Below are 12,936 nucleotides of genomic sequence, written 5' to 3' on the forward strand. Positions count from 1 at the left end.
TCTGTAGTGGGGAAAATGTTTGAATCCATCATCAAGAAAGAAATGGTGACACATCAGGATAGAAATTGTCCCATTGGGAAGACACAGCATGGGTTCATGAAAGGCAGGTCATGTTTAACTACTTTAGTGGAATTCTTTGAGGACATTACAAGTGCAGTAGACAATGGGGAATCAGTGGATGTGGTGTATCTGAATTTCCAGAAGCATACAACAAGGTGCTGCACAAAAGGCTGCTGCATAAGATAAAGGTGCACGGCGTTACGGGTAATATATTAGCATGGATAGGGGATTGATTAATTAACAGAAAGCAAAGAGTGGCATAAATAGGTGTTTTCAGTGACTAGTAGTGTTCCTTAGGGATCAGTGTTGAGACCACAAATTTTTACAATTTACATCGATGGTTTCGAGTTGGAGACCAAGTATAATGTGTCAAGGTTCGCAAATGATGCTAAGATGAGTGTTAGAGCAAAGTGTACAGAGGACACTGAATGCCTGCAAAGGGACACAGATAGTTTAAGTGAGTAGGCAAGGTTCTGGCAGATGGAGTACGATGTTGGAGGCTATCTCATTGAATGTTTTTAAGGCAAAGATAGATTTTCGAACAGTAAAGGAATTAAGGGTGAGCGGGCGGGTAAATGGAGCTGAGTCCACAAAAAGATCAGCCATAACCTTATTGAATGGCAGATCAGGCTTGAGGAGCCAAATGGTCTGCTTTTTCTCCAAGTTCTTATGTTCTTATGAGTGGCACCTTATTTAAATTGCAAGGTCTCTGCTGTCATTGACTATCACTGTAATTTGAAAAAGGCATAAGTGAAATTCTTCTTCGGGCTAAATGCAAAATCAGAGACCTTAGAGCAAGTTGCTTCCTTCCAAAAAAAAGTTAAGATAATTCTAAAACAAAAAGTATTTAAAATGGGAACAATTCGTAACCATGAATAATATTGTCATGATTTACAAATTGCTCTATTTTACTCACTTTTAGAATAAGACAGGCTGCTGCATATCCTTTTCTTTGTGCTATTAAACTATTGCTCCGGTTAATAGCGAATAAACCTGGCCAGAAAAAATCCTTAAGCTCCTTCTGTTTTGTGTCCATTTCCAGACTAATTGCGCCCATTGTGGACCAATGATGTAAATGTAACAAATCAAGACATTTATTGCAATAAGAATAACTGGCCAAATATAAAGGGGAAAAGTTGAACCAATTAGATTAATGATTAATGGCTTCAAAAACAACTATAACTTGCATTTATACCATTCCTTCAAAGCGCAGGGACAGTAATAACAAAAAAAGAATTGGAGTTTTAAAGAAAAATCAGTCAGGTGGGAGGGCTTAACATATCCTTTCCCGCTATGTAATCTGTCTATTCCAGGCATATGTGAAACAAATCCCTAAACTAATGTGCCTAATTAACAGCTTCCAGTATTGAGATTATTAATTTCACAACTACCCTCAGACCAGGGTGTTCCGCTGATAAGCCTAGTTACGGGTATGTGAAACAATGTATTCTAAGGAATAATGAAAATCAGCACCATCAGCAAATAAAAACAGAAATAGCAGAGAAAGTTCAGCAGCGTCTATAGAATGAGAGACATTTAATGTTTTTGCTGGGCGACCTTTCCATAGAACTGGAAAAAGGTAAGCCTCATAGAGGTCATAGAGGTTGACAGCATGGAAACAGGCCCTTCAGCCCAACTTGTCCATGCTGACCAGTTTTTACCACTAAGCAATTCCCAATTGCCCGCATTTGGCCCATATCCCTCTATACCCATCTTACCCATGTAATTGTCTAAACACTCTTTAAAAGACAAAATTGTACCTGCCTCTACTACTACCTCTGACAGCTTGTTCCAGACACTCACCACCCTCTATGTGAAAAAGTTGCCCCTCTGGACTCTTTTGTATCTCTCCCTTCACCCTTTAAACCTATGCCCTCTAGTTTTAGATTCCCCAACCTTCAGGAAAAGATGTTGACTACCTTCCTTATCTATGCCCTTCATTATTTTATAGACCTCTATAAGATCACCCCTAAACCTCCTACGCTCCAAGGAAAAAAGTCCCAGTCGATCCAGCCTCTCCTTATAATTCAAACAAGCAAATCCCAGAAGCATCCAAGTAAATCTTTTCTGCACTGTTCCTAGTTTAATAATATCCTTTCTATAATAGGGTGACCAGAACTGTATGCAGTATTCCAAGTGTGGTCTCACAAATGTCTCGTACAACTTCAATAAGACGTCCCAACTCCTGTATTCAATGTTCTGACCAATGAAACCAAGCTTGCCAAATGCGTTCTTCACCACCCTGTCTACTTGTGATGCCACTGCCAAGGAGCGATGAACCTATGCCCACAGATTTCTTTGTTCTATATCTCTCCCCAACATCCTACCATTAACTGAGTAAGTCCTGCCCTTGTTCGATCTACCAAAATGCACCACCTCGCATTTATCTAAATTAAACTCAATCTGCCAGTCATCAGCCCACTGGCCAAATGAATCAAGATCCTATTGCAATCCAAGGTAACCTTCTTCACTGTCCACTATGCTACCAATCTTGGTGTCATCTGCAAACATTTTAACCATGCCTCCTAAATTCTCATCCAAATCATTAATGTAAATGACAAATTACAGTGGACCTACCAACTCTGAGGCACACCACTGGTCACAGGCCTCCAGTTTGAAAAACAATCCTCTACAACCACCCTTTGTCATCAAGCCAATTTTGTATCCAATTGGCTACCTCACCCTCGATCCCATGAGATTTAACCTTATGCAACAACCTACTAAGTGGTACCATGTCAAACGCTTTGCTAAAGTCCTTGTAGACAACTTCAACTGCCCTGCCCTCATCTACCCTCTTGGTTACCCCTTCAAAAAACTCAAATTTGAGAGATCTGATTTTCTACTCACAAAGCCATGCTGACTGTCCCTAATCAGTCCTTGTCTCTCTAAATGCCTATAGATCCTGTCTCTCAGAATACCTTCTAACAACTTACCCACTACAAACATTGGGCTTATCGGCCTGCAGTTCCCAGCTTTTTTCTACAGCCCTTCTTAAAAAAAGACACAACATTTGCCACCTCCAGTCTTCAGATACCTCCCCAGTAGCTGTCGATGATTCAAATATCTTTGCTAGGGCAATTTCCTCCCTAGCCTCCCACATACTGGGATACACTTCAGCAGATCCCAGGGACTTATCTACCTTGATGCGCCTGTCTCTCTGTAATGTGTACACCCCTCAAGACATCACTATTTATTTCCCCAAGTTCCCTAACATCCATCCCTTTCTCAGCAGTAAATACTGATGAGAAATATTCATTTAGGATCTCACTCATCTCTTGTGGATCCACACATAAGTGACTTTGTTGATCCTTAAGAGCCTCTACTCACTCCCTAGTTATTCTTTTGCCCTTTTTGTATTTGTAGAAACTCTTTGGATTCTCCTTTGTCTTACCTGCCAAAGCAATTTCATGCCCCCTTTTTGCCCTTCTGATTTCTCCCTTAACTACACCAACACCATCTATACTCTTTAAGGGATTCACTTGATCCCAGCTGTCTATGCGTGTCATATGCCTCCTTGTTTTTCTTGACCAGGGCCTCAATATCCCGAGTCATTCAGGTTCCCTTCATCTACCAGCCTTGTCCTTCGCTCTCAAAGGAATGTGCTTACACTGTACCCTGGTTAACACACCAGATGTCCCTTTGCCTGTCAACAGACTCTCTCAGTCAACTTTTGAAAGTTCCTGTCTAATACCATCAAAATTGGTCTTGTCCCAATTTAGAATTTTAACTTTTGGGCCAGATCTATTCTCCATAGCTATCTTAAAACTAATGTAATATGGTCACTAGTCCCAGTGATCCCTCACTGACTCTTCTGTCAGTGGTGAAGTGGTGGAGGCTGCCTCGCTAAATATTTTTAAGACGCGGGTTGATGGGTTTTTGATAGGAGAGGGGATTAAGGGTTATGGGGAGAGGGCGGGAAAGTGGAACTGAGCCACGACAGATCAGCCATGATCTTATTGAATGGCGGGGCAGGCTCGAAGGGCTAGATGGCCTACTCCTGCTCCTATTTCTTATGTTCTTATGTTCTTATGTCAGCCTGGATGACAAGAAAATAACATGTTCTCCCTTTTATTTTTGCATTGCTTTTCCCCACTTCTAAATTCAGACATCAGTATGGAACCAGGAATGAGAATTAAGTGAGCACTTTGCCCTTAACCTAAAAATAAAGTTCTATTTAAATAGTCATTTGTTTTGTGTGGAAAGTCTACTGTTTGAAGCAACTGTATAACAATGGATTTAAATACATGTTGTTGACGGGCAATGGTTTATTATGTTAAACAATTGACCTCTGGAAATAAGTCTATTGGGAACTGTGAGAACTGTCATGTCTTAGTACTACACATTGCTTTATGCACATACACAGTTTAAATATATTGTTTTGGCTGTTGCATGACTCTCAAGGGCAAGGAATATTAACCAATAATATATACTGTATAATTTATTTCCTAGGACACGACTGCCAGAAAAGACTTGTTAATAATACTGTTTCAGTAGACAATGCTATGTACTTTGAGGATCTACATCATAATTTATTTTATATGTCTTTTGACAATATCTCACTGCCATGAACAGTTAGAACAATCTTTAATTTCTCTTTCTCAAATACTTGTCATGTATGTCTTATTTTAAAGGATAGAAACATAAGGCCCAATTTTACCATCAAGTTGTGCCTGTTTTCAGACATGGAAACTTGGTAAAGTCGGGCGTGAGGCAAGTAGCACGATCCACACTGGCCTCCATGCTAGTTCCCTCTCTACCAAGGACCAAAAATGGCCATTGTCGGGATTGCGCCCAAAACGGGGCATTTAAGTTGACTTAATGGGCTGCACACTCAAACTCATCGGCATTTCCCCCTTTACCACCGCATTTGCATGTCTAGATTTGGCGCGAAACAGACATGGTCCGAAAAGGTCCGGTTTGGGTGCTCCAGCTTCCACCTGGGTGTTCCGAGCCTCCGGCGGCTCTCTTCTTTAGATCGATGGTGGGGGGGAAAGTGGGTCAGATGGCTCTGTGCGTCAGATGGGGGGGTATGGGGGGAGTTATCAGAGTTTAAGATTGTGATTCAATCTCAAGGCTCCATTGACATTCAGAACCTGTCTGAGTTCCTTTGAGAACAACACAATGCATTTATATAGCACCTTTAAGATAGTAACATACACTGAGACCTTCAGGAGCCTTAGTCGAGCCTGGGGCTCGACTCCTTCCTCTGCGACTGGATACTGAACTTCCGAACCGACAAACCACAATCAGTAAGGCAATAACACTTCCTCCACGATTATCCTCAACACTGGAGCCCCACTGGGCTGTATTCTCAGCCCCTTACGATTCTCCTTATACACCTGCTAATGTGTGGCCAAATTCCCTCCAATTTGATTTTCAAGTTTGCTGATGACATCACTGTAGCGGGTCAGATCTCAAACAATGATGAGGTAGAGTACAGGAAAGTGATAGAGAATCTGATGCACTGGTGCGACGACAATAATCTCTTCCTCAATGTCAACAAAACTAAGGATATACTCATTGACTTCATGAAACGTAGTGGAGGGCATATCCCATCTACGTCAATGGAGACGAAGGAGAAATGGTTGAGAGCTTCAAGTTTTTGGGTGTCAGATCACCACAACCTCTCTGGTCCCCCCCAATGCTGACATTGTAGTTAAGAAAGTTTACCAATGCTTCTAATTTCTCAGGAGACAAAGGAAATTTGGCATGCTAGCTACAATTCTCATCAACTTTTACAGATGTACCACAGAAAGCGTTCTTTCTGGTTGTATCACAGCTTGGTATGGCTCCTGCTCTATCCAAAATCGCAAGAAATTATAAAGGGTTGTGAATGAAGCCAGTCCATCACTCAAACCAGCCTCCCACTCACTGATACTGTCTACACTTCCTGCTGCCTCGGGAAAACAGCCAGCATAATCAAGGACCCCACGTACCTCTAACATACTCTCTTCCACCTTCTTCCGTCGGGAAAATGATACAGAAGTCTGAAGACACATACCAACCGACTCAAGAGTAGCTTCTTCCCTGCGGCCATCAGACTTTTGAATGGACTTACCTCATATTAAGTTGATCGTTCTCTTCACCCAGGCTGTGACTGTAGCACTACAATAAACTCACTTAAAACACACTTGCACCTTATTTCTAATGTTTACCAATACAAATAAAAATACTTTAAATCTCACTTGCCTTTCCTAACAGAATAATGAAGGATAACTTAGAGTATGAAAGAAAACTAGCTAAAATTTAAAAACAAATTGTAAGAGTTTTGCAAGTATTTAAAAAGGAATAGCGTAACTAAGATGAGTATTAGTCCTTTAGAGAATGAGTCGGGGGAATTAATGCTGGAAAATAACAAAACAGTGAATGAATTGAACAGATGTTTTGCATCAGTTTTCACAGCAGAGGATGCAAATAACATGGCAGAAATAATTGTGAATCAGGAGGGAGGAGCTTAAATCAATTACAATCACCCAGGAAAGAGTACTGAGAAAATTATTAGAACTTAAAGCTGACAAGGTCCAAGAGTCTTAAGAGTAAGAAACTACAGGCCAATTGGTTTAACATCTATGTGATGATAGCATGCTTTTGTTACATATCCATATATTTTTTAATGTTTAAGGGGACTGTTTTAATGTTCAGTTTTTTTCTACAAGCAGTTGGTATGTCAGGTAGGAAGATAGCTCAGATGCTAAGAAAGCAGGATAATTATTTATTACAGTCACAAAGTGAACTAATGGGAGTGAACTAATGGCCTTTTGTTTACAAAAAGGAAAAGTTTCCTGGGGTATTTGATTCAAGAAATGGAAGGTGGGTTTAGGTATACAGGGTCATGTGATAATGAGGTTAATGGGACTAGTATGTATATAGCAGAGAGAAAACAGCCTTGGAGTTCTGGCTGGTGTTTGTTTAAATACAGGCATCTGTAAGTTGCTTTAAAAATCAAAACCTCTTTGAAACTATTAGACTGTGTACACTCTTTATAGCAAGTATATTACTGGTTGCTGACTGTTTTTAAAGTAATTTTTAAGTCTGTAAGAAGAATGTTGCTTACATGGACCCGAAACAGTGATAATTCAGAATTTTCAGTTGTTTCTTTTCGTGTTTAAATATTGTTCAATGGGTAATAGTTAAACTGCTTCATTTGTTAGACTCATAGCTTTATTAAATAAAGATTGTTATAGTCTTAAAGATCCCTAATTTGTCAGCGGAATTAGTCCTGAAGTGAAGAATTCTCTCCTCAAAAATGCACTAAATTTTTGGGGGTCTAATCTGGCTTCCTAATGCAACTTGGGATTCTGGTCCAGGACCCAAACAAAAAAATGGGAGGAAGGGGGCTTTTCTGGGATTAAACAATATAAATCCTTGTTTGATTTGGGATTATTGAATTTAAAGACAGTGGGTATTGGGGAAACTGATGCTTTCTTTCAAGTGTTGCATTTCATTCGTTTAAATAGGGAATGCCTTTTGACAATAGCTCTTTCAGTGGCTAAGGATTTCCTGGGTGTGGAAGGGGTCACTTAGAGTGGCTTACAAAGGATGGTTAAGACAAAGCTTTTGAATTTGGTGAACCAGTTGAAGTTGACTTTGCCTTAAAGGATGAGGAAGGACGAGATAATTTCAGCACTAGCTCAGTAATTAAAAATGCCAGAGACACAACCATTGGAATTGGCTAAAATTCAATTATAAATCATACAATCCCTACAGTGCAGAATGAGACCATTCAGCCCACCAAGCCTGCACTGACAATGATCCTACCTAGGCCCAATCCCCGTAACCCCCAGAAGTTTACTCTGCTAATTCCCTTGATACTAAGGGGTAATTTAGGATGGCCAATTCACCTGACCTGCACATCTTTGGAGTGTGGGAGGAAACTTGAGCACGCAGTGGAAACCTACACAGACATGGGGAGAACATGTAAACTTCACACAGAGTGACCCAAGGCTGGAATTGGACCTGGGTCCCTGGCATCATGAGGCCGCAGTGCTGACTACTGTGCACAATGAAAATAATTGAAACAGCTTGAATTGCAATTAAAAGGAAAAAGAGAGAGTGGCAATGGCAGAACAAAAGGAGAGAGAGAAAACAGAAGAAGAGAGCATTTGAACTTCAGGAACTCAAAAGAGAACTTCAACTTAAAATGGGAGAAGAGCAAAGGGTTAAAACTGAGAGACTGGAGGCAAAAATGACATATAATTTTGAATTAGTTCATAATAAGGATAAATCCACAGATGTTCAAGGCAAAGAAGGTTTCGTTGGATACAGTAAGGAAAGTTTGCCTCAAATTAAAAAGGAAACGTATGAGTATGGAAGAGAGATAGGAAACCTTAAATCTTTTCACCATAATAAAGTTGGACACACAAAGTCACTGACTTAAGAAGAGTACTGGGAAGGCAGATGTGTTTAAACAGGATAAGCCAGTTTGTTAAATTGGCAAAGACAACCATAGTTGAAGCTGAAGAGGTGGAAAAGAATGTACAGCCTGATCAAAGGTTGGTTGAGAAGCAGGTGTCAGATCTTTTTAAAGATTTTATTTGTGTGGGTAAGGTTTACTGGTGTGCAAACATGCAGTAGGTAAAGAAGTTAAGATGTTAAGGGATACAGGTGCAAGTCAATCTTTAATGGTGTGAAATGAAGAGATATGAAGTTTGGAAGGAGTATTGACAGAAGAGATGGTAATATGTGGAATGAGTGAAGTGAGTAGTGTTCTTTCGGGCACAATCTTACCAGCCGTTCATGCCATGGTCCCACTGCAGTGAAGTCAGAGAATTTGACATCCAACCAAATCTTCATTCATTGAGTGGGAAAATCCCACCGGCGTGAACAGCCATAATGTCTAAGCTAGCCATTCCCACAGCTTTTAGGGAATTTCGTGAGAATGAGAGGCTCCCTTTGCTTTTGGCGGTACAACACACACACCTGGAAATTTGCAATGGTCCCTTCTACTGGTTTGGAGATAGCTGCCACCAGGTGGCAGATTGGGCTTGTGTCCTGCATTCTTAGATGATTATGGTGTACTTGCTGAAGGACATGCGCCCTCAGGGAGACCATATGGAGCAGCTGTTTGCCACGGACCAGGAGGTCACCCATGACTGTGAAGTGGCAAGTGAGGCAAAAGCTTTGCCAACTGGTTTACCCTTCCTGGGTGTGTTGGAGGTTAAGGAGGGAGGAAGGGGTGGGGAAGTCTAAGGAAATTTGGCATGTCAGCTACGACTCTCACCAACTTTTACAGATGCACTATAGAAAGCATTTTTTTTGGCTGTATCATAGCTTGGTATGGTTCCTCTTCTGCCCAAGACCGCAAGGAACTACAAAAGGTTGTGAATGTAGCCCAAACCAGCTTCCCATCTATTGACTCTGTCTACACTTCCTACTGCCTCGGCAAAGCAGGCAGCATAATTGAGGACCCATGCACCCTGGACATGCTCTCTTCCACCTTCTTCCGTTGGGAAAAAAATAAAAAAGTCTGAGGTCACGTATCAACTGACTCAAGAACAGCTTCTTCCCTGCTGCTGTCAGACTTTTGAATGGACCTACCTTGCATTAAGTTGATCTTTCTCTACACCCTAGCTATGACTGTAACACTGCATTCTGCACTCTCTCCTTTCTTTCTTTATAAACGGTATGTTTTGTCTGTATAGCATGCAAGAAACAATACTTTTCATCTATGTTAATACATGTGACAATAATCAATCAAATCAAATCAAAAGTCAGTGATTGCCATTGTTTTATGTTGGTTTTGTTACTGACAATGTGGCCCAGGAGTGGATGAGGTTTTGGTAAACTCACATTTATCGTTCACCATCAGCAATCTCTCTAAGTCTATTGTGCTCTTCCAACACGGTCCTGTGAATGAGGAGATCGTCCTGGTGGCAAACGACTCCCTGAAGGCTCTGAAGGATCATGTGTTGGAATATCTCCGATGCCAGTATAATCCAAAATGGCAGGTGGTTGAGGTAAAATCTGCCCAAGCAAATGTAGTTAGGATGTGGTAGATTGCTTGATTGCAGCAATGACTCCAATGTTGACCATGTCATACTGCTGCCACCGTACTTCCTTCAAGACAGGGTGAGGGATGTTTCATGGAATGAAGAGGCAGATTGGCTTGGCTTCACACCTGAGTGTAATCTTATAGACATTTTCCAGCCGTACCAGTCACATGAAGAGCTTTGGAAACTGGTGTCTGCTTATTGAATTCACCAGTTGGGAGATTATGCTCAATACAGGCATTATAGCTTAACAGAGTGGTCCTGATTCTGGACGATGAAGAGGGCCGCTCAGATTGTTTTGTTGTACAGTAGAGTTGCCTGCAGGGTGCCCTTGACCTAAAGGCAGAATCCTCCTGCCGTCTGTAGCAAAGTGTCTGTGTTTGAAGTTTCCAGTTTTTAAGGCACAGTTCATTGTCTGGCAGGAATGTCACGCAGGATCCTGAATATAACTTAAAATTTGTTAGATGACCAGTTATCAGATTGTCCACGTTGCAATACAAGGAGCTGCATTTTTTCAGCTCACCCAAGAAGCAAGGCTGTATGTTTTCTGGGTTTTAGGTCTTGATCTCATGGCTGACTTTTGTGATGTGTGCACAGTACTGGGTATTTGAGTTGCACAAAGTGCCCTTGTCGATCACGGTGGAAACACTGGGCAGTGCTCACAGGACACAGGATCTTTCCTGTGACTTAGATGGTCCCTGCATTTCTGTGACCTGCTATTGTAGAATGAGGGTCAGTTTCTGTCCCACATCATAATCTTTGTCCTTAGGATGATCCTGCTTTGTTCATGTAATTCAGACAGGCTAACTCATTGGGTTGACTTGTCTGGGTTAAAATCACCATTAACTTGTTGGAAGTCAGAAAGTAAATCATCTGCAATTCCCACCACGATTCTGCCTCGGATGAGCTCACTTTAAATTGCCATATTCACCTCCCGTAGCCTGTAGATCCTTTACATCATGTACAGCATGTAGAGACTCTGTGCAGTTGGTAGAGATTGTTTATGAAGGAATCAACATGTTCCCCAAGCAGTTAGATTCTCTTATTAAATTTGGCTCTCTCCAATATTTTACTGGATTTCAGGTTGAAATAATTCTGGAATGTCATTACATTTAGAAGCTAACTCATCGACAGCTTGTTGTGTAAAAGATCTTGTATGCAATTGACCTAATCGAGTAAAAACTTGCCCTCCTTCTGATTGTTCTATTTAAGCCTGCAGCAGTGCTGTATCTTCAAAATGGTTTCATAGAAACCCCATAGAAATCCTAAAGTACAGAAGGAGGCCATTTGGCCAATCGAGCCTGCAACAACCACAATCCCACTCAGGCCCTACCCCTGTATCCCTACATATTTACCTGCTAATCCCTCTAACCTATGCATCTCAGGACTCTAAGGGGCAATTTTTAGCATGGCCAATCAACCTAACTCGCACATCTTTGAACTGTGGGAGGAAACCGGAGCACCTGTAAGAAACCTTCACAGACACAGGGAGAATGTGCAAACTCCACACAGGCAGTGACCCGAAGCTGGGATTGAACCTGGATCCCAGGTACTGTGAGGCAGCAGTGGTAGCCACTGTGCCACCATGCTGCCCACATGTGCTAAATTGAAATGGCAAGAGGCGGGAAAGTTGGGGGTCACATTTGCAGGTGGAACGAAGATGTTCCACAAAGCGGTCACCCAATCTATGGTTAATCTCTCCAAAGTAGAGGAGACCACATTGGAGGAGGTGCAAGTGCCCATCTCTAGACTGTCCCTGGCTCTGGGTCTTACACCACTGTGTGGGCGGTACTGTACTCAGTCCCAAATTAACCCTGTATGTACTAGACACTACTACTACAAAAGGATATGGGGGGTAAGAAGGAGAGTAGTTTTGAGGCCACAATCATATCAGCCATGATAGAAACATTGATACATAGAAGATAGGAGCAGGAGGAGGCTATTCGATCTATGGAGCCTGCTCTGCCATTCATCACAACCGTGGCTAATCATCCAACTCAATATCCTAATCCCGCTTTCTCTCCATAATCTTTGATCCCATTTGCCCCAAGTGCTTTATCTAGCCACCACTTGAATACATTCAATGTTTTGGCAAACATTGTTTGATCTTGTGGAATGACCTACTCCTAATTTACATGACCATGTGTTGATCATCCGCACCACCCCACTGACCTCTGCTCTCAGACCAGGCAAGATAAAATGCAGCCATGATCATCTGCATCTGAATAATAATTGTTTCAACGGACTTCCCAATGTGAGTTTGCCTATATTTCAGCGCGAGTCAGCACCTTCACAGGAGAATTGGGCATGAAAAGAGCAAACAAATGGTACTGCACTGCAGTAGTTATATTGCCCGACAGAATGATGATTTTCATCTATTAAGTGGGTTTTGCAAAATTATCAGCAATTTCAAAAATGGCTTTAAATTGCCTTCATTCTAATTATTAGCTTTCTAATTAATCTTTCTTGCTGCATTTTCTGAAAGTGCCAAAAGCATTATATTAAATTCCTTGCCAAAACTCCTGGATATATTGTATCATTTGTCATGAAAGACGAAGATTTACTGCTCAGATTTTCAAGAAGCAGTACTTCTCAAAAAAAAAGCTTTAGTCCAGACCTTGCACAATGTGTTAAATTAAACCAGTTTAAACTAACTAATAATCTCCATGACAGTTTTCATACAGAATGTAATTCAGAAAATATGGTGCTTTTAAGAAAAATGTGAAAATGTAAACTGTTGTGCTAAGAACACGAACAACTGTTAAAAAATGTAACAGAAGCTTTATTACATTTTCTGAGGTGGATGTTCCAATGCACGCACACACATGTGCACACAGGCACACTCACGCACGCACATAGTTCTTGGTGGAGTGAAATGGCCTGCAGT

General features: G+C 41.3%; 1 protein-coding gene across 2 annotated transcripts in view; it reads left to right on the plus strand.

Moving 5' to 3' along the window:
- The window catches only part of LOC145354463 (uncharacterized), a 114,651-nt gene that overhangs the window by 30,352 nt on the left and 71,363 nt on the right, over positions 1–12,936 (plus strand). The window lies entirely within an intron of this gene.

This window comes from Carcharhinus amblyrhynchos, chromosome 17, assembly GCF_965287045.1.
Source record: "Carcharhinus amblyrhynchos chromosome 17, sCarAmb.v2.hapA, whole genome shotgun sequence".
NCBI classification, from domain to species: domain Eukaryota; kingdom Metazoa; phylum Chordata; class Chondrichthyes; order Carcharhiniformes; family Carcharhinidae; genus Carcharhinus; species Carcharhinus amblyrhynchos.